Genomic DNA, 20,648 nt, shown 5'->3' on the forward strand with positions numbered 1-20,648 from the left:
GATTTTCCAGGTGTTGTGTGTCTCAGTTCCCCTGGCTAGGAAAAGGGATTCCCTTCCCCCTTGCGCTTCCCAGGTGAGGCGATGCCTCGCCCTGCTTCAGGTCTCGCTGGTCGGGCTGCAGCAGCTGACCAGCACCGATCGTCTGGCACTCCCCAGTGAGATGAACCCAGTACCTCAGTTGAAAATGCAGAAATCACCGGTCTTCTGTGTCGCTCGGGCTGGGAGTTGGAGACTGGAGCTGTTCCTATTTGGCCATCTTGCTCCACCCCCCATTGAGTAGTATTCTAACACGGTTTTAGTTAGTCAACTAAAGGATATTCAGGAGCGTTTTGAGGCTTACAGTGAAAGCAGAAATAAATTCAGAGAGATAGTGGGGAGAAGATTTCTTAGAAGCTGTTTTGTGACGTCTGCATTCCCCTCACAGAGTTATAGTTTTCTCACATGGAGGATCAGGAATCCAGTTTGGAGAAAAAGCTACCAAGGGACATTCATGAGTATACGGATGGCTATGGAGGAAAAGGAAATATACTCAGACAAATAATGGAAAGAAGCTTTCTGTGAACCTGCTTTGTGATAGATAAGTGTATTCAACTCACATAGATAAAACTATCTTTCTATTACAGAGTTTTGAAACTGCGTCATGGCTGGATTCATGAGGGCACATTCGGGAGCACATTCAGGAATGTGAGGATATAGGAGATAACTTCAGATAAAACCTGGAGAGAAACTTCCGGAGAAAATGCTTTGTGATGTGTGCATTCCACTCAGAGAGTTATAACTCTTTTCTCATAAGGCAGTGTTTCAACACAGTTCTTGTAAAACTGAAGAAGTGATACTCTGCAGTGCGTTGAAGACTGTAGCGAAAAGTGAAATACCCTGAAATAAAACACTGAGAAACTAAACATATTCCGTTGAAAACTGGAGAGAAGCCATGGAAGCAACTGCTTTGTGATGTGTGTAATCATCTCCTGGAGTTAAATCATTCTCTGAATTTAGTAGTTTGAAATCACTGTTTCTGTGGAGCCTGAGAAAGGACATTTGGGAACGCTCTTAAGAATACACTTAAAAAGTAACACCCTCTGATAACAATCAGGAGGAAACGTTCTGTGAAACTGTTCTAGGTCACGTGAATTCCACTCGCACAGTTCAGCTTCAGTTTTCATTGAGCAGTATTTTAACAATGTTTTAGCATAAACAGCTAAGGGACACTCAGGAGCACTTTGAGGCTTATGGTGAGAAAGGAAATATCTTCAGATAGGTACTGAAGAGAAGACTTCCGAAGAGCTGCTCTGTGACGTGTGCATCCCACTCACAGAGTTATACCTTTATTCTCATAAGATTTCAGGAATCTGGTTTGGAGAAAATGTTACCGGGGTTCATACGGGAGTATGTAGATGGCTATGGTGAAAAAGGAAATATCCTCAGACAAAAACTGGAAAGAGGTTTTCTGAGAAACTGCTTTGTGATACATATGTCTGTTCATCTCACATAGATAAAAGTTTATGTCTGCTATGCAGTTTTGAAGCTACATCATGGATGGATTCGTGAAGGGACATTCAGGGGCACATTCAGGCTTGTGAGGAAATAGGAAATATCTCCAGATAAAAACTGGAGAGAAGTTTGCTGAGAAACTGCTTGGTGAGGTGTGCATTCCACTTAGGGAGTTATACCTCTTTCCTCATAAGGCAGTGTTCAAACACTGTTTCTGTAAACTGAAAAAGTGATAATATGCAGTTATTGAAGACTATGGCAAAAAGTAAAATATCCAGACGTAAAACCCAGAAAGAAGCGTTCCAAGAAAATGTTCTCCAAAGTGTGAATTCACTTCAGAGTGTTAAAGCTTAGACCACGTTGCCCAATTAGGAAACTCTGTCTTTGAGGAATCTGTGAAGGGATATTTAGTGGCACCCGGAGGCTTGTGGTGAGAAAGGAAATGTCTTCTGATGGAAAGTGGAGGAAAGCATTCAAAGTAACGTCTTTGTGATGGTGTATTCATCTCGTAGAGTTAAATCATACTTTGGATTGAGCAGTTTGAAATCACTGTTTCTGTGGAACCTGAGAAAGGACATTTGGGAATGCTCTTAACAATATGCTGAAAACATAATACTCTCCAATAAAAACCAGAAGGAAACTTTCTGTGAAATGGCTTTTGGTCATGTGAATTTGACTTGTACAGTTCAGCTTGTTTTCCTTGAGCAGTATTCTAACAGTGTTTTAGGTTAGTCAGCTAAGGGATACTCAGGAGCGCTGTGAGGCTTACGGTGAAACCGGAAATATCTTCAGATAGATAGTGGAGAGAAGATTTCTGAGGAGCTGCTTTGTGAGGTGTGCATTCCACTCACAGAGTTAAAACTTTCTTCTCATAAAGGACTGGGAAATCCTGTTTGGAGAAAAAGTTACCAGGGGACATTCCGAAGTATATGGATGCCTATGGTGAAAAAGGAAGTATCCACAGACAAAAACTGGAAAGAAGCGTTCTCTTAAACTGCTTTTTCAGAGATATGTCTATTCATCTCACATAGAAAAATATTTCTTTCTATTATGCAGCTTTGAAACTGCATCATGGACGGATTCACGAATGGACATTCGGAAGCACATTCAGACCTGTGGAAAAATGGGAAATATCTCCAGATAAAAAATGGAAAGAAGCTTTCTGAGAAACTGCTTTGTGATGTGTGTATTCCATTCAGGGAGTTATACCTCTTTTCTCATAAGACACTGTTTGAACACTGTTCCTGTAAAACTGAAAAAGTGATATTTTGCAATGCAATGAAGACTATGGTGAAGAGTGACATATCTGGAAATAAAACCCAGAAAGAAGCATTTCAAGAAACTGCTCTCTGACGTGTGCTTTCATTTCAGAGAGTCAAAGCTTACACTACATTTCCCAGTTTGAAAAATCAGTATTGTAGGAATCACTGAAGGGATATCAAGTGTTGCCCGGAGGCTTGTGATGAGAAAGGAAACATTTTCTGTTAAAAACTGGAGAGAGGCCATGGAAGCAACTGCTTTGTGATGTGTGTAATCATCTCCTGGAGTTAAATCCTTCTCTGGATTGAGCAGTTTGAAACCACTGTTTCTGTGGAGCCTGAGAAAGGACATTTGTGAACACTCTTAAGAATATGCTGACAAAGTAATACCCTCCAATAACAATCAGGAGGAAACATTCTGTGAAACTGTTCTAGGTCACATGAATTCCACTCACACAGTTAAGCTTCAGTTTTCATTGAGCCGTATCCTAACACTGTTTTAGTTTAGTCAGGTAAGGGACACTTGGAAGCGCTTTGAGGCTTACGGTGAAAAGGGAAATATCTTCAGATAGATATTGTAGAGAAGACTTCCGAAGAGCTGCTTTGTGACGTGTGCATTCCACTCACAGAGTGACACCTTTTTTCTCATAGAGGATTGGGGAATCCTGTTTCGAGAAAACGCTACCAGGGGACATTCGGGAGTATATGGACGTCTATGGTGAAAAAGGAATATCCTCAGACAGAAACTGAAAAGAAGCTTTCTGTGAATCTGCTTTGTGATAGATTTTTCAATTCATCTCATATAGAAAAATATTTCTTTCTTTTTCGCAGTTTTGAAACTTCGTCATGGATGGATTCACGAAGGGACATTCGGGAACACATTCAGCCCTGTGGGGAAATAGGAAATATCTCCACATAAAATCTGGAGAGAAACATTCTGAGAAACTGTTTCATGATATGGGCATTCCACTCAGAAAGTTATACCTGATTTCTCATAAAGCAATGTTTGAACACTGTTCCTGTAAAACAGAAAAAGTGATATATTGAAGTGCATTGAAGACTATGGCGAAAGTGAAATATCCAGAGATAAAACCCAGAAAGAAGCGTTCCAAGAAACTGCTCTCCAATGTGTGCGTTCACTTCAGAGAATTAAAGCTTAGACTGCGTTTCCCAGTTAGGAAACTCTGTCTTTGAGGAATCTGTGAAGGGATATGAAGTGGTGCCAATAGGCTTGTGGTGAGAAAGGGAACGTCTTCTGATGGATACTGGAGAAAATGTTTCGGAGGCAATGGCTTTGTAATGTGTGTATTTATCTCATAGAGTTAAATCATTCTTTGGATTGAGAAGATTGAAATCACTGTTTTCTGGAAACTGAGAAAGGACATTTGGGAATGCTCTTATGAATATGCTGAAAAAGAAATACAATTCGATAAAAACCAGAAGGAAACTTTCTGTGAAACTGTTGTAGGTTAAGTGAATTTCACTCACACAGTTAAACTTCTGTTTCCATTGAGCAGCATTCTAACACTGTTTTAGGTTAGTCAGCTAAGGGACACTCAGGAGCGCTTTGAGGCTTATGGTCAAAAGGGAAATATCTTCATATAGATACTGGATAGAAGATTTCCGAGGAGCTGCTTTGTGATTTGTGCATTCCACTCACAGATTTAAAACTTTCTTCTCATAGAGTGTTGGGGAATCCCGTTCAGAGAAAACGATACTAGGGGACATTCTGAAGTATATGAATGCCTATGGTGAAAGAGGAAGTATCCTCAGACAAAAACCGGAAAGAAGCGTTCTCTGAAACTGCTTTGTGATAGATATGTCTATTCATCTCACATACAAAAATATTTCTTTCTATTACGCAGTTTTGAAACTGCGTCATGGACAGATTCGCGAAGGGACATTAGGGAGCACATTCAGGCCTGTGGGGAAATAGGAAATATCTCCAGATAAAAACCGGAGAGAAGCTTGCTGAGAAACTACTTTGTGATGTGTGCATTCCACTCAGGGAGTTATACCTGTTTCCTCATAAGGCAGTGTTCCAACACTGTTTCTGTAAAACTGAAAAAGTGATATTTTGCAGTTATTGAAGACTATGGCTAAAAGTGAAATATCCGGAAATAAAACAGAGAAAGAAGCATTCCACGAAACTGCTCTCTGACGTGTGCATTCATTTCAAAGGGTTAAAGCTTAGACTACGTTGCCTGGTTAGGAAACTCTGTGTTTGAGGAATCTGTGAAGGGATATTTAGTGGTGCCTGGAGGCTTGTGGTGAGAAAGGAAACATCTTCTGATGGAAAGTAGAGGAAAGCATTCAGAGTAATGGCTTTGTGATGTGTGTATTCATCTCATAAAGTTAAATCATTCTTTGGATTGAGCAGTTTGAAATCCCTGTTACTGTGGAACCTGAGAAAGGACATTTGGGAATGCTCTTAAGAAAATGCTGAAAAAGAAATACTCTCCAATAAAAAACAGAAGGAAACTTTCTGTGAGTCGGCTCTAGGTCACATGAATTTGGCTCACACAGTTCAGCTTCTGTTTTCATTGAGCAGTATTCTAACCTTCTTTTAGGTTAGTCAGCTAAGGGATACTGAGGAGCGCTTTGAGGTTTATGGTGAAAACGAAAATATCTTCAGATAGATACTGGAAACAAGATTTCCGAGGAGCTGCTTTGTGGTGTGGGCATTCCACTCACAGAGTTACACCTTTTTTCTCATAGAGGATTGGGGAATCTTGGTTTGACAAAACGCTACCAGGGGACATTCTGGAGTATATGGACATCTATGGTGAAAAAGGAATATCCTCAGACAAAAACTGGAAAGAAGCTTTCTGTGAATCTGCTTTGTGATAGATTTTTCAATTCATCTCATAAAGAAAAAACTTTCTTTCTATTTCGCCGTTTTGAAACTTCATCATGGAGGGATTCTTGAAGGGACATTCGGGAGCACATTCAGCCCTGTGGGGAAATAGGAAATATTTCCTGATAAAAACAGGAGAGAAACTTTCTGTGAAACAGTTTTGTGATATAGGCATTCCACTCAAAAAGTTATACCTGTTTTCTCATAAAGCAGTGTTTGAACACTATTCCTGTAAAACAGAAAAAGTGAAATATTGCAGAGCATTGAAGACTATGGCGAAAAGTGAAATGTCCAGAGATAAAACCCAGAAATAAGCGTTGCAAGAATCTGCTCTCTAACGTGTGCATTTACTTCAGAGAGTTAATGCCCAGTTAGGAAACTCTGTCTTTGAGGAATCTGTGAAGGGATATGAAGTGGCGCCAGTAGGCTTGTGGTGAGAAAGGGAACACCTTCTGATGGAAACCGGAGAAATGCTCTCAGAGCAACGGCTTTGTGATGTGTGTATTTATCTCACAGAGCTAAATCATTCTTTGTATTGAAAACTTGGAAATCACCGTTGTCTAGAAACTGAGAGGACATTTGGTTACACTCTTATGAATATCCTTAAAAAGAAATACAATCCGAGAAAAAGCAGAAGGAAACTTTCTGTGAAACTTCTCTAGTTCAAGTGAATTTCGCTCACACAGTTCTATTTCTGTTTTCATTGAGCAGTATTCAAACACTGTTTTAGGTTAACCAGCTAAGTGATACTCTGGAACACTTAGAGGCTTATGGTGAAAACGAAAATATCTTCAGATAGATACTGGAGAGAAGATTTCCAAGGAGCTGCTTTGTGATGGGTGCATTCCACTCACAGAGTTAAAACTTTATTCTCATAGAGGATTAGGGAATCCCGTTTGGAGAAAACGCTACCAGGGGACATTCCAAAGTATATGGACGCCTATGGTGAAAAAGGAAGTATCCTCCAACAAAAACTGGAAAGAAGCATTCTCTGAAACTGCTTTGTGATAGAAATGTCTATTCATCTCACAGAGAAAAATATTACTTTGTATTACGCAGTTTTGAGACAGCGTCATGGATGGATTTGCAAAGGGACATTGGGGAGCACATTCACACCTGTGGGAAAATGGGAAATGTCTCCAGATAAAAAATGGAAAGTAGCTTTCTGAGAAACTGCTTTGTGATGTGTACATTCCACTCGGGGAGTTATACCTCTTTTCTCGTAAGACAATGTTTGAACATTATTCCTGTAAAAGTAAAAACGTGATATTTTGCAACACAATGAAGATTATGGCGAAAAGTGTCATATCCGGAAATAAAACCCAGAAAGAAGTATTTCAAGAAACTGCTCGCTGGCATGTGCATTCATTTCAGAGAGTCAAAGCTTACATTACATTGACCAGTTTGGAAACTCTGTCTTGGAGGAATCTCTGAAGGGAGATTAAGTGTTGCCCAGAGCCTTGTGATGAGAAAGGAAACATCTTCCGTTGAAAACTGGAGAGAAGCCATGGAAGCAACTGCTTTGTGATGTGTGTAATCATCTCCTGGAGTTAAATCATTCTCTGGATTGAGCAGTTTGAAATCACTGTTTCTGTGTTACCTGAGAAAGGACATTTGGGAACACTCTTAAAAATATGCTGAAAAACCTATACTCTGAAATAAAAACCAGAAGGAAACTTTCTGTGAAACTGCTCTAGGTCATGGCAATTCGACTCACACTGTTCAGCTTCTGTTTTCGTTGAGCAGTATTCTAACAGTGTTTTAGGTTAGTCAGCTAAGGAATACTCAGGAGCGCTTTGAGGCTTATTGTGAAAACGGAAATATCTTCGGATAGATACTGTAGAGAAGATTTCCAAGGAGCTGCTTTGTGGTGCGTGTGTTCCACTCACAGAGTTATACCTTTCATCTCATAGAGGTGTGGGGAATCCTGTTTCGAGAAAAGGCTACCAGGGGACATTCAGGAGTATATGGTCATCTATGGTGAAAAAGGAATATTCTCGGACAAAAACTGGAAAGAAGCTTTCTGTGAATTGGCTTTGTGATAGATTTTTGAATTCAACTCATATGGAAAAAGTTTCTTTCAATTATGCAGTTTTGAAACTTCGTCATGGATGGATTCTCGAGGGACATTCGGGAGCACATTCAGTCCTGTGGGGAAATAGGAAATATCTCCAGATAAAAACTAGAGAGAAACTTTCTGCGAAGCTGTTTTCTGATATAGGCATTCCATTGAGAAAGTTATACCTCTTTTCTCATATATCAGTGTTAGAACACTGTTCTTGTAAAACAGAAAAAGTGATATATTGCAGCGCATTGAAGTCTATGGTGAAAAGTGAAATAACCAGAGATAAAACCCAGAAAGAATCATTCCAAGAAACTGCTCTAAAACATGTGCATTCACTTCAGACTACGTTGTGCACTTAGGAAACTCTGTCTTTGAGGAATCTGTGAAGGGATATGAAGTGGTACCAATAGGCTTGTGGTGAGAAAGGGAACGTCTTCTGATGGAAACTGGAGAAAAGGTTTTGGAGCAATGGCTTTGTGATGTGTGCATTTATCTCATAGAGTTAAATCATTCTTTGGATTGAGAAGTTTAAAACACTGTTGTCTGGAAACTGAGAAAGGACATTTGGGAAAACTCTTAAGAATATGCTGAAAAAGAAATACAATCTGATAAAAACCAGAAGGAAACTTTCTATGAAACTGCTGTAGGTCAAGTGAATTTCACTCACACACTTTAACTTCTGTTTTCATTGAGCAGTATTCTAACGCTGCTTAAGGTTAGTCAGCTAAGGGATACTCAAGAGCGCTTTGTGGCTGATGGTGAAAACGCAAATATCCTCAGATAGATACTGGAGAGAAAATTTCCGAGGAGCTGCTTTGTGACGTGTACATTCCACTCAAAGAGTTAAAACTTACTTCTCATAGAGTGTTGGGGAATCCCGTTCAGAGAAAACGATACCAGGGGACATTCTGAAGTATATGGACGCCTATGGTGAAAAAGGAAGTATCCTCAGACAAAAACTGAAAAGGATCATTCTCTGAAACTGCTTTCTGATAGACATGTCTATTCATCTCACATAGAAAAATATTTCTTTCTATTACACAGTCTTGAAACTGCGTCATGGATGCATTTGCGAAGGGACATTCTGGAGCACATTCAGACCTGTGAAAAATAGGAAATGTCTCCAATTAAAAAATTTATAAAAGCAGGCCGGGTGCGGTGGCTCAAGCCTGTAATCCCAGCACTTTGGGAGGCCAAGACGGGCGGATCACGAGGTCAGGAGATCAAGACCATCCTGGTTAACACGGTGAAACCCCGTCTCTACTAAAAAAAAACCTAGCCGGGCGAGGTGGCAGGCGCCTGTAGTCCCAGCTACTCGGGAGGCTGAGGCAGGAGAATGGCATAAACCCGGCAGGTGGAGCTTGCAGTGAGCTGAGATCCGGCCATTGCACTCCAGCCTGGGTGACAGAACGAGACTCCGCCTCAAAAAAAAAAAAATTTATAAAAGCTTTCAGAGAAACTGCTTTGTGATGTGTGGATTCCACTCAGGAAGTTATACCGCTTTTCTCATAAGACGGTGTTTGAACACAGTTCCTGTAAAACTGAAAATGTGATATTTTGCAACCCAATGAAGACTATGGTGAAAAGTGTCATATCCAGAAATAAAACCCAGAAAGAAACATTTCAAGAAACTGCTCTCTGACGTGTGCATTCATTTCAGAGATTCAATGCTTACACTACGTTGCCCAGTTGGAAACTGTGTCTTCGAGGAATCTCTGAAGGGATATTAAGTGTTGCCCGGAGGCTTGTGATGAGAAAGGAAACATCTTCCATTGAAAACTGGAGAGAAGCCATGGAAGCAACTGCTTTGTGATGTGTGTAATCATCTCCTGGAGATAAATCATTCTCTGGATTGAGCAGTTTGGAATCACTGTTTCTGTGAAACCTGAGAAAGGACATTTGAGAATGCTCTTAAGAATATGCTGAAAAAGTTATACCCTCTGATAACAATCAGGAAGAAACTTTCTGTGAAGCTTTTCTAGGTCACGTGAATTCCACTCGCACATTTCAGCTTCTGTTTTCATTGAGCAGTATTCTAACCCTGTTTTAGTGTAGTCAGCTAAGGGACACTCGGGAGCGCTTTGAGGCTTATGGTGAAAACGGAAATATCTTCAGATCATTACTGTAGAGAAGACTTCCAAAGAGCTGCTTTGTGATGTGTGCATTCCACTCACAGAGTTATACCTCAATTCTCATAGATGTTTCAGGAATCCGGTTTGTAGAAAATGCTACCGGAGGACATACGGGAGTATGTAGATGGCTACAGTGAAAAAGGAAGTATCCTCAGACAAAAACTGGAAAGAGGTTTTCTGAGGAACTGCTTTGTGTTAGACATGCCTGTTCATCTCACATAGACAAAAGTTTATTTCTGCTACACAGATTTGAAGCTTCATCATAGACGGATACGTGAAGGGACATTCGGGAGCACATTCAGGCCTGTGGGAATACAGGAAACATCTCCAGATAAAAACCGGAGAGAATCTTGCTGAGAAACTGCTTTGTGATGTGTGCACTCCACTCAGGGAGTTATACCTCTCTCCTCATAAGGCAGTGTTCCAACACTGTTCTGTAAAACTGAAAAAGTGATATTTTGCAGTTATTGAAGACTATGGTGAAAAGTGAAATATCCGCAAATAAAACACAGAAAGAAGCGTTGCAAGAAACTGCTCTCTGACGTGTGCATTCATTTCAAAGAGAGAAAGCTTACACTATATTGCCCAGTTAGGAAACTCTGTGTTTGAGGAATCTGTGAAGGGATATTTAGTGGCGCCCGGAGGCTTGTGTTGAGAAAGGAAACGTCTTCTGTTGGAAAGTGGAGGAAAGCATTCAGAGTAACGGCTTTGATATGTGTGTTCATCTCATAGAGTTAAATCATTCTTTGGATTGAGCAATTTGAAATCACCGTTTCTGTGGAAACTGAGAAAGGATCTTTGGGAACGCTCTTAAGAACATGCCAGAAAAGTAATACTTTCCAATAAAAACTACAAGGAAACTTTCTGTGAAACGGCTCTATGTCACGTGAATTCAACTCCCACAGTTCAGCTTCTGCTTTCATTGAGCAGTGTTCTAACACTGTTTTACCTTTGCTTGCTAAGGGAAACTCGGGAGCGCTTTGAGGCTTATGGTGAAAATAGAAATATCTTCAGATAGATACTGGAGAGAAGATTTCCAAGGAGCTGCTTTGTGGTGCATGCGTTCCACTCACAGAGTTATAACTTTCTTCTCATAGAGGTTTGGGGAATCCTGTTCAAGAAAACGCTACCGTGGGACATTTGGGAGTATATGGACACCTATGGCGTAAAAGGAATATCCTCAGACAAAAACTCAGAATCTGCTTTGTGATAGATTTTTCAATACATCTCATATAGAAAAACTTTCTTTTTATTACGTAGTTTTGAAACTTTGTCATGGATGGATCCTCGAAGGGACATTCAGGAGCCCACTCAGCCCTGTGGGGAAATAGGAAATATCACCAGATAAAAACAGGAGAGAAACTTTCTGAGAAACTGTTTTCTGATATGGGCATTCCACTCAGAATATGATACCTGCTTTCTCATAAAGCAGTGTTTGAACACTGTTCCTGTAAACCAGAAAAAGTGATATATTAAAGCGCATTGAAGACTATGGTGAAAAGTGAAATATCCAGAGATAAAACCCAGAAAAAGGCGTTCCAAGAAACTGCTCTCCAACGTGTGCATTCACTTCAGAGACTTAAAACTTAGAATACGTTGTCCAGTAAGGAAACTCTGTCATTGAGGAATCTGTGAAGGGACATTAAGTGGCGCCAATAGGCTTGTGGTGAGAAAGGGAACATCTTCTGATGCAAACTGGAGAAAAGGTTTCAGAGCAACGGTTTTGGGATGTGTGTGTTTACCTCATAGAGTTAAATCATTCTTTAAATTCAGAAGTTTGATATCGCTATTGTCTGGAAACTGAGAAAGGAGATTTAGGAACGCTCTTAAGAATATGCTGAAAAAGAAATACAACCCGATAATAACCAGAAGGAAACTTTCTGTGAAACTGTTGTAGGTCAACTGAATTTCACTCACACTGTCACACTTCTGTTTTCATTGAACATTATTCTAACACTGTTTTAGATTAGTCAGCTAATGGATACTCAGCAGCACTTTGAGGCTTATGGTGAAAACGGAAATATCTTCAGATAGATACTGGAGAGAAGATTTCCGAGTAGCTGCTTTGTGACGTGTGCATTCCACTCACAGAGTTAAAACTTTCATCTCACAGAGGATTGGGGAATCCAATATAGAGAAAACACTACCAGGGGACATTCTGAAGTACATGGATGCCTATGGTAAAAAAGGAAATATCCTCAGACAAAACTGGAAAGAAGCATTCTCTAAAACTGCTTTGAGATAGATATCTCTATTCATCTCACATAGAAAAATATTTCTTTCTATTGGGCAGTTTTGAAACTGCGTCATGGACGGATTTACGAAGGGACATTCGGGAGCACATTCAGACCTGTGGGAAAATGGGAAATATCTCCAGATAAATAAGGGAAAGAAGCTTTCTGAGAAACTGCTTTGTGATGTTTGCATTCCACTCAGGGAGTTATACCTCTTTTCTCATAAGACAGTGTTTGAACACTATTCCTGTAAAACTGAAAAAGTGATAATTTGCAATGCAATGAAGACTATGGCGAAAAGTGTCATATCCGTAAATAAAACCCAGAAAGGAGTATTTCAAGAAACTGCTCTCTCTCGTGTGTATTCATTTCAGAGAGTAGAAGCTTACACTACGTTGCCCAGTTTGGAACTTCTGTCTTTGAGGAATCTCTGAAGGGATATTAAGTGTCACCTGGAGACTTGTGATGAGAAAGGAAACATCTTCCATTGAAAACTGGAGAGAAGCCATGAAAGCAACTGCTTTGTGATGTGTGTAATCATCTCCTGGAGTTAAATCCTTCTCTGGATTGAGCAGTTTGAAATCACTGTTTCTGTGTTACCTGAGAAAGGACATTTGGGAACGCTCTTAAGGATACACTGAAAAAGGAATACCATCCAATAAATACCAGAAGGAAACTTTCTGTGAAACTGCTCTACATCACGTGAAGTCCACTCGCACAGTTAAGCTTCTGTTTTCATTGAGCAGTATTCTAACACTGTTTTATTTCAGTCAGCTAAGGGATAATCGGGAGTGCTTTCAGGCTTACGGTGAAAGTGGGAATACCTTCAGATAGATACTGGAGAGAAGATTTCTGAGGATCTGCTTTGTGACGTGTGCATTCTACTCACAGAGTTATACTTTTCTTCTCATACAGGATTGGGGAGTCCCGTTTGGTGGAAAAGCTGCCAGGGGACTTTCAGGACTATATGGATGACTATGGTGAAAAAGGAAGTATCCTCAGGCAAAAACTGTAAAGAATCTTTCTGTGAAACTGCTCTGTAATAGATATGTCTATTCATCTCACAGAGATAAAACTTTCTCTCTCTTACACAGTTTTGAAACTGCATCAGGGACATATTCACGAAGGGACTTTCAGGAGTACATTCAGGACTGTGGGGAAATAGCAGATATCTTCAGATAAAAACCGGAGAGAAGCTTTCTGAGAAACTAGTTTGTGGTGTGTGTATTCCACTTAGGGAGTTGTACCACTTTTCTCATTAGGCAGTGTTTGAAAACTGTTCTTCTAAAATTGAAAAAGGGATATTTTTCGGTGCATTGAAGACTACAGCGAAAAGTGGAATTTCCGGAAATAAAACCCTGAAAGAAGCGTTCCAAAAAACTGCTCTCTGACGTATGCATTCATTTCAGATATTTAAAGCTTATACTACGTTGCCCAGTTTGGAAAATCTGCCTTTGAGGAATCCGTGAAGGGATATTTAGTGAAGCCCTGAGGCTTGTTGTGAGAAAGGATTCGTCTTCCAATGAAAACTGGAGAGAAGCTTTTGAGAAACTGCTTTGTGATGTGTGTATTCATCTTACAGAGTAAAATCATTCTTTGGAATGAGCAGTTTGAAATCACTGTTTCAGTGGAACCTGAGAAAGGACATCTGGGAACGCTTTCAAGAATATGCTGAAAAAGAAAAACCTTTCATTAAAAACCAGAAGGAAACTTTCTGTGAAACTGCTCTAGGTCACGTGAAGTCCACTCACACAGTTAAGCTTCTGTTTTCATTGAGCAGCATTCTAACACTGTTTTATTTTGGTCAGCTAAGGGATATTCGGGAGCACTTTGAGGCTTACGGTGAAAGCAGAAATAGCTTCAGATAGATACTGGAGAGATGATTTCTGAGGAGCTGCTTTGTGACATGTGCATTCCACTCACAGAGTTATACTTTTCTTCTCATACAGGATTGGAGAATCCCATTTGGAGAAAAAGCTGCAGGCGAACATTCCGGACTATATGGACGGCTATGGGGAGAAAGGAATATCCTCAGACAAAAACTGGAAAGAAGCTTTCTCTGAAACTGCTTTGTAATAGATATGTCTATTCATCTCACATAGATAAAACTTTCTTTCTGTTACACAGTTCTGAAATAGCATCATGGACAGAATTGCGAAGGGACATTTGGGAGCACATTCAGGCCTGTGGGGAATAGGATATATCTTCAGATAAAAACTGGAGTGAAGCTTTCTGAGAAACTGCTTTGTGATGAATGCTTTCAACTCAGGGAGTTATACCTCTTTTCCCCTTAAGGCAGTGTTTGAACACTGTTCCTTTAGACCTCAAAATGTGATATTTTGCAGCACATTGTAGACTACGGTGAAAAGTGACATATCCTGAAATAAAACCCAGGCAGAAGCGTTCCAAGAAACTGGTCTCTGACGTGAGCATTCATTTCAGAGAGATAAAGCTTACACTATCTTGCTCAGTTTGGAAACTCTGTCTTTGACGAATCTGGGAAGAGATGTTAAGTGGCACCAAGAGGCTTATGATGAGAAAGGAAACGTCATCAGATGAAAACTGGAGAGAAGCTTTTGGAGCAGCTGCTTTGTGATGTGTGTGTTCATCTTCTGGAGATAAATCATTCTTTGGAATGATCAGTTTCGAATCACTGTCTCTGTGAAACTTGAGAAAGGACATTTGGGAACACTATTAAGAATACGCTGAAAATAAATAACCTCCGATAAAACCAGAAGGAAAGTTTCTGTGAAACTGCTGTAGGCCATGTGAAGTCCACTTGCACAGTAAAGCTTCTGTTTTCTTTGAACGGTATTTTAACAATGTTTTAGTTTAGTCAGGTAAGGGATACTCGGGAGTGCTTTGAGGCTTAAGGAGAAAACGGAAATATATTCAGATAGATACTGGAGAGAAGATTTCCTAGGAGCTGTTTTGTGACATGTCCATTCCACTCACAGAGTTACACTTTTCTTCTCATAGAAGATTGGGTAATTCAGTTTGGAGAAGACGCTATTAGGGGACATTCGGAAGTATTTGGACAGATACAGTGAAAAAAGAAATATCCTCGGACAAAAACTGGAAAGAAGCTTTCTGTGAAACTGCTTTGTGATAGATATGTCTATTCATCTCAAATAGATAAAACTTTGTTTCTATAACGCAGTTTTGAAACTGCATCATAGACGATTCGCAAAGGCACATTTGGGAGCACATTCAGGCCTATGGGTAATAGGAAATATATTCAGATAAAAACTGGAACGAAGCTGTCTGAGAAACTGTTTGCTGTGTGTGCATTCCACTCCAGGAGTCGTAACTCTTTTCTCATGAGGCAATGTTTGAACACTGTTCCTGTAAAACTGAAAAAGTGATATTCTGCAACGCATTGAAGTCTATGGAGAAAAGTGAAATATCCTGAAATAAAACCCAGAAAGAATCGTAACAAGAATCTGCTCTCTGACGTGTGCATTCATTTCAGAGAGTTAAAGTTCACACTATGTTGCCCAGTTTGGAATCTCTGTCTTTCAAGAATCCGTGAAGGGATATGTGGTGGTGCTGTGAGGCTTGTGGGGGGAAAGGAATCGTATTCCAATGAAAACCAGAAAGAATCATTCAAAGCAACTGCTTTGTGATGTGTGTATTCATCTCATAGAGTTAAATCATTCTTTAGATTGTTCAGTTTGAAATCACTGTTTCTGAGGAGACTGAGAAAGAATATTTGGGAATGCTCTTAAGAATATGCTGAAAAAGAAATACCCTGCAATAACAACCACAGGGAAACTTTCTGAGAAACTGCTATAGGTCACGTGAAATCCACTTGCACAGTAAAGCTTCTGTTTTCATTAGACAGTGTTCTAACACGGTTTGAGGTTAATCAGCTAAGGGATACTCGGGAGCGCTTTGAGGCTTACGGTGAAAAAGGAAATATCTTCAGATAGATACTGGAGAGAAGATTTCTGAGGAGTTTCTTTGTGACGTGTGCATTCCACTCACAGAGTTACACTTTCCTTCTCATAAAGGATAGAGAAATCCCGTTTGGAGAAAACGCTACCAGGGGACATTCAGGAGAATGTGGATGACTATGGTGAAAAAGGAAATATCCTCAGACAAAAACTGAAAAGAAGCTTTGTGTGAAACTGCTTTGTGATAGATATATCTGTTGATCTCACATAGATAAAACTTTCTTTCTATTACACAGTGTTGAATCTGCGTCATGGACAGATTTGTGAAGGGACATTCGGGAGTACATTCAGGCCTGTGGGGAAATAGGAGATATCTTAGGATACAAACTGGAGAGAAACTTTCTGACAAACTGTTTTGTGATGTGTGCATTCCATTCAGGGAGTTATTCCTCTTTTCTCATAAGGCAATGTTTGAACATTCTTCCTGTAAACCTGAAAATGTGATATTTTACAGGGCATTGAAGACTATGGCAAAAAGCGAAATATACTGAAATAAAACCCAAAAAGAATTGTTCCAAGAAACTGCTGTCTGATGTGTGCATTCATTTCAGAGAATTAAAACTTACACTACATTTTCCAGTTTTGGATCTCTGTCTTTGAGGAATCTGGGAAGGGATATTAAGTGGTGCCTGGAGGCTTGTGATGAGAAAGGAAACGTCTTCCGATGAAAACTGGAGAGAAGCTTTTGGAGCAACTGCTTTGTGATGCATGCATTCATCTCATAGAATTAAATCATTCTTTGTATTGAGCAGTTTGAAATCACTGTTTCTGTGGAACCTGCGAAAGGACACTTGGGAAGGCTCTTAATAATATGCTGAAAAAGTAAGACCCTCCGATAAAAACTTGAAGGAAACGTTCTGTGAAACTGCTCTAGGTCACGTGAATTCCACTCACACAGTTAAGCCTCTATTTTCATTGAGCAGTATTCTAACACTGTTTTAGGTTATTCAGCTAAGGGATACTGAGGATCGCTTTGAGATTTATGGTGAAAATGGAAATGTCTTCAGATATATATTGGAGAGATTTCTGAGAAGCTAATTTGGGACGTGTGTGTTCCACTCATGGAGTTATACTTTTCTTCTCATAGAAGATTGGGGAACCCTGTTTGGAGAAAAAGCTACCAGGGGACATTCTGGAGTATACGGATGTCTATGGTGAAGAAAGAAATATCTTAAGACAAAAACTGGAAAGACACTTTCTGTGAAACTGCTTGTGATAGATATGTCCATTCATCTCACATAGATAAAACTTTCTTTCTATTATGCAGTTTTGAAATGGCGTCATGGACGGATTCTTGAAGGGACATTCGGGAGTTAATTTAGACCTGTGGGGAAATAGGAGATATCTTCAGATAAAAGCCAGAGAGAAGCTTTCTGAGAAACTACTCTGTGATGTGTGTGTTTCACTTAGGGCCTTTTACCACTTTTCTCATTAGGCATTGTTTGAAAACTGTTCCTCTAAAACTGAAAAAGGGATTTTTTCAGTGCATTGAAGACTATGGCGAAAAGTGGAATATCCAGAAATAAAACCCTGAAAGAAGCATTCCAAGAAAATGCTCTCTGACGTGTGCATTCATTTCAGAGAGTTAAAACTGACACCACGTGGCCCAGTTTGGAAATTCTGTCTTTGAGGAATCTGTGAAGGGATATTAAGTGGCGCCCGGAGGCTTCTGGTGAGAAAGAAAATGTCTTCCGATGAAAACTGGAGAAAAGGTTTCAGAGAAACGGCTTTGTGATGTGTGTATTCATCTTACAGAGTAAATCATTCTTTGGAATGTGCAGTTCGAAATCACTGTTTCAGTGGAACTTGAGAAAGGACATTTGGGAACGCTTTCAAGAAGATGCTGAAAAAGAAAAACCTTCCATTAAAAACCAGAAGGAAATTTTCTGTGAAACTGCTCTAGGTCACGTGAAGTCCACTCGCACTGTTAAGCTTCTGTTTTCATTTCACAGTAATCTCACACTGTTTTATTTTAGTCAGCTAAGGAATATTCCGGAGCACTTTAAGGCTTACGGTGAAAGCAGAAACAGCTTCAGATAGATACTGGAGAGATGATTTCCGAGAAGCTGCTTTGTGATGTGTGCATTCCACTCACAGAGTTATACTTTTCTTCTCCTAGAGGATTGGGGAAACCCTTTTGGAGAAAAAGCTGCCAGGGGACATTCAGGAGTATATGGACAGCTATGTTGAAAAAGGAAGTATCCTCAGACAAAAACTATAAAGAAGTTTTCTCTGAAACTGCTTTGTGATAGATATGTCTCTTTATCTCACATAGATAAAACTTTCTATCTGTTACCCAGTTTTGCAACTGCGTCATGGACGGATTCATGAAGGGACTTTCAGGAGCACATTCAGGCCTGTGTGGAAATAGGAAATATATTCAGATAAAAACTGGAGAGAAGATCTCTGAGAAACAGCTTTGTGATGTGTGCATTCCTCTCAGGGAGTTATACCTCTTTACTCTAAAGGCAGTGCTTGAACACTGTTCCTGTAAAACTGAAAAAGTGATATTCTGCAGCCTATTGAAGACTATGGTGGAAAGTGAAATATCCTGAAATAAAACCCAGAAAAAAGCATTCCAGGAAACTGCTCTCTGACTGGTGCATTCATTTCAGAGAGTTCAAGCTTACACTACGTTTCCCAGTTTGGAAACTCTATCTTTGAGGAATCTGTGAAGGGTTATTAAGTGGCGCCCGGAGGTTTGTGGTGAGAAAAGAAACGTCTTCCGATAAAAACTGGAGAGAAGCTTTCAGAGCAACTGTTTTGTGATGTGTGTTTTCATCTCATAGAGTTAAATCATTCTTTTAAAGAGCAGTTTGAAATCACTGTTTCTGGGGAACCTGAGAAAGGACATTTGAGAACGCTGTGAAGAGTATGCTGAAAAAGTAATACCCTCCAATAAAAACCAGAAGGAAACTTTCTGTGAAACTGTTCTACATCACGTGAATTCAACTCACACAGTTAATCTTCTGTTTCCCTTGAGCGATATTTAACACTGTTTTAGGTTAGACAGCTAAGGGATACTCGGGGGTGCTTTGAGGCTTACCGGGAAAATGGAAATATGTTCTGACAGATACTGGTGAGAAGATTTCAGAGGACCTGCTGTGTGACGTGTGCATTCCACTCACAGAGTTAAACTTTTCTTCTCATAGAGTATTAGGGAATCCCGTTTGGAGAAAAAACTACCAGGGGACTTTCGGGAGTATATGTAAGGCAATGGTGAAAGAAGAAATATCCTCAGACAGAAACTGAAAAGAAGCTTTCTCTAAAACTGCTTTGTGATAGATATCTCTATGCATCCCACATAGATAAAACTTTCTTTCTATTATGCCTTTTGGAAACTGCGTCAGGGACGAATTCGCGAAGGGACCTTCGGGAGCACTTTCAGGTTTGTGGGGTAGTAAGAGATATCTTCAGATAAATAATGGAGAGAAGCTTTCTGAGAAACTGCTTTGTGATGGGTGCATTCCATTCAGGGAGTTTTACCTCTTTTCTCGTAACGCAGTGTTTGAACACTGTTTCTGTAAAACTGAAAAAGTGATATTTTGCAGTGCATTGAAGAGTATGGAGAAAGGTGAAATATCCTGAAAGAATATCTGGAAAGAAGCGTTCCAAGAAATTGCGTTCTGACGTGTGCATTCATTTCACAGAGTTAAAGCTTACACTACGTTGCCCAGTTTGGAAACTCTGTCTTTGAAGATCTGTGAAGGGATATTAAGTGGCGATCAGAAGCTTGTGGTGAGAAAGGGAACTTCTTCCATTGAAAACTGCATTGAAGCTTTCAGAGCAACTGCTTTGTGATGTGTGTGTTCATCTCATAAAGTTAAATCATTCTTGGGATTGAGCTGTTTCAAATCACTGTTTCTTTGGAAACTGAGAAAGGACGTTTGGGAACGCTCTAAAAAATATGCTGAAAAAGAAATACCCTGTGATAAAAAACAGAAGGAAACTTTCTGTGAAACTGCTCTAGGTCACGTGAATTCCACTCACAGATTCAAGCTTCTGGATTCATTGAGCAGTATTCTAACACTGTTTAAGTTAGTCAGCTAAACGATATTCGGGAGTGCTTTGAGGTATACGGTGACAATGAAAATGCCTTCGGGGGGCGGAGCAAGATGACCGAATAGGAACAGCTCCAGTCTCCAACTCCCAGCGCGAGTGACACAGAAGACCGGTGATTTCTGCATTTTCAACTGAGGTACTGGGTTCATCTCACTGGGGAGTGCCAGACGATCGGTGCTGGTCAGCTGCTGCAGCCCGACCAGCGAGAGCTGAAGCAGGGCGAGGCATCGCCTCACCTGGGAAGCGCAAGGGGGAAGGGAATCCCTTTTCCTAGCCAGGGGAACTGAGACACACAACACCTGGAAAATCGGGTAACTCCCACCCCAATATTGCGCTTTAAGCAACCAGGCACACCAGGAGATCATATCCCACACCTGGCCGGGAGGGTCCCACGCCCACGGAGCCTCCCTCATTGCTAGCACACCAGTCTGTGATCTACCGGCAAGGCAGCAGCAAGGCTGGGGGAGGGGCACCCACCATTGCTGAGGCTTAAGTAGGTAAACAAAGCTGCTGGGAAGCTCCAACTGGGTGGAGCTCACAGCAGTTCAAGGAAACCTGCCTGTCTCTGTAGACTCCACCTCTGGGGACAGGG

The sequence above is a fragment of the Theropithecus gelada genome, chromosome 10 (assembly GCF_003255815.1).
Source record: "Theropithecus gelada isolate Dixy chromosome 10, Tgel_1.0, whole genome shotgun sequence".
Taxonomy (NCBI): Eukaryota; Metazoa; Chordata; class Mammalia; order Primates; family Cercopithecidae; genus Theropithecus; species Theropithecus gelada.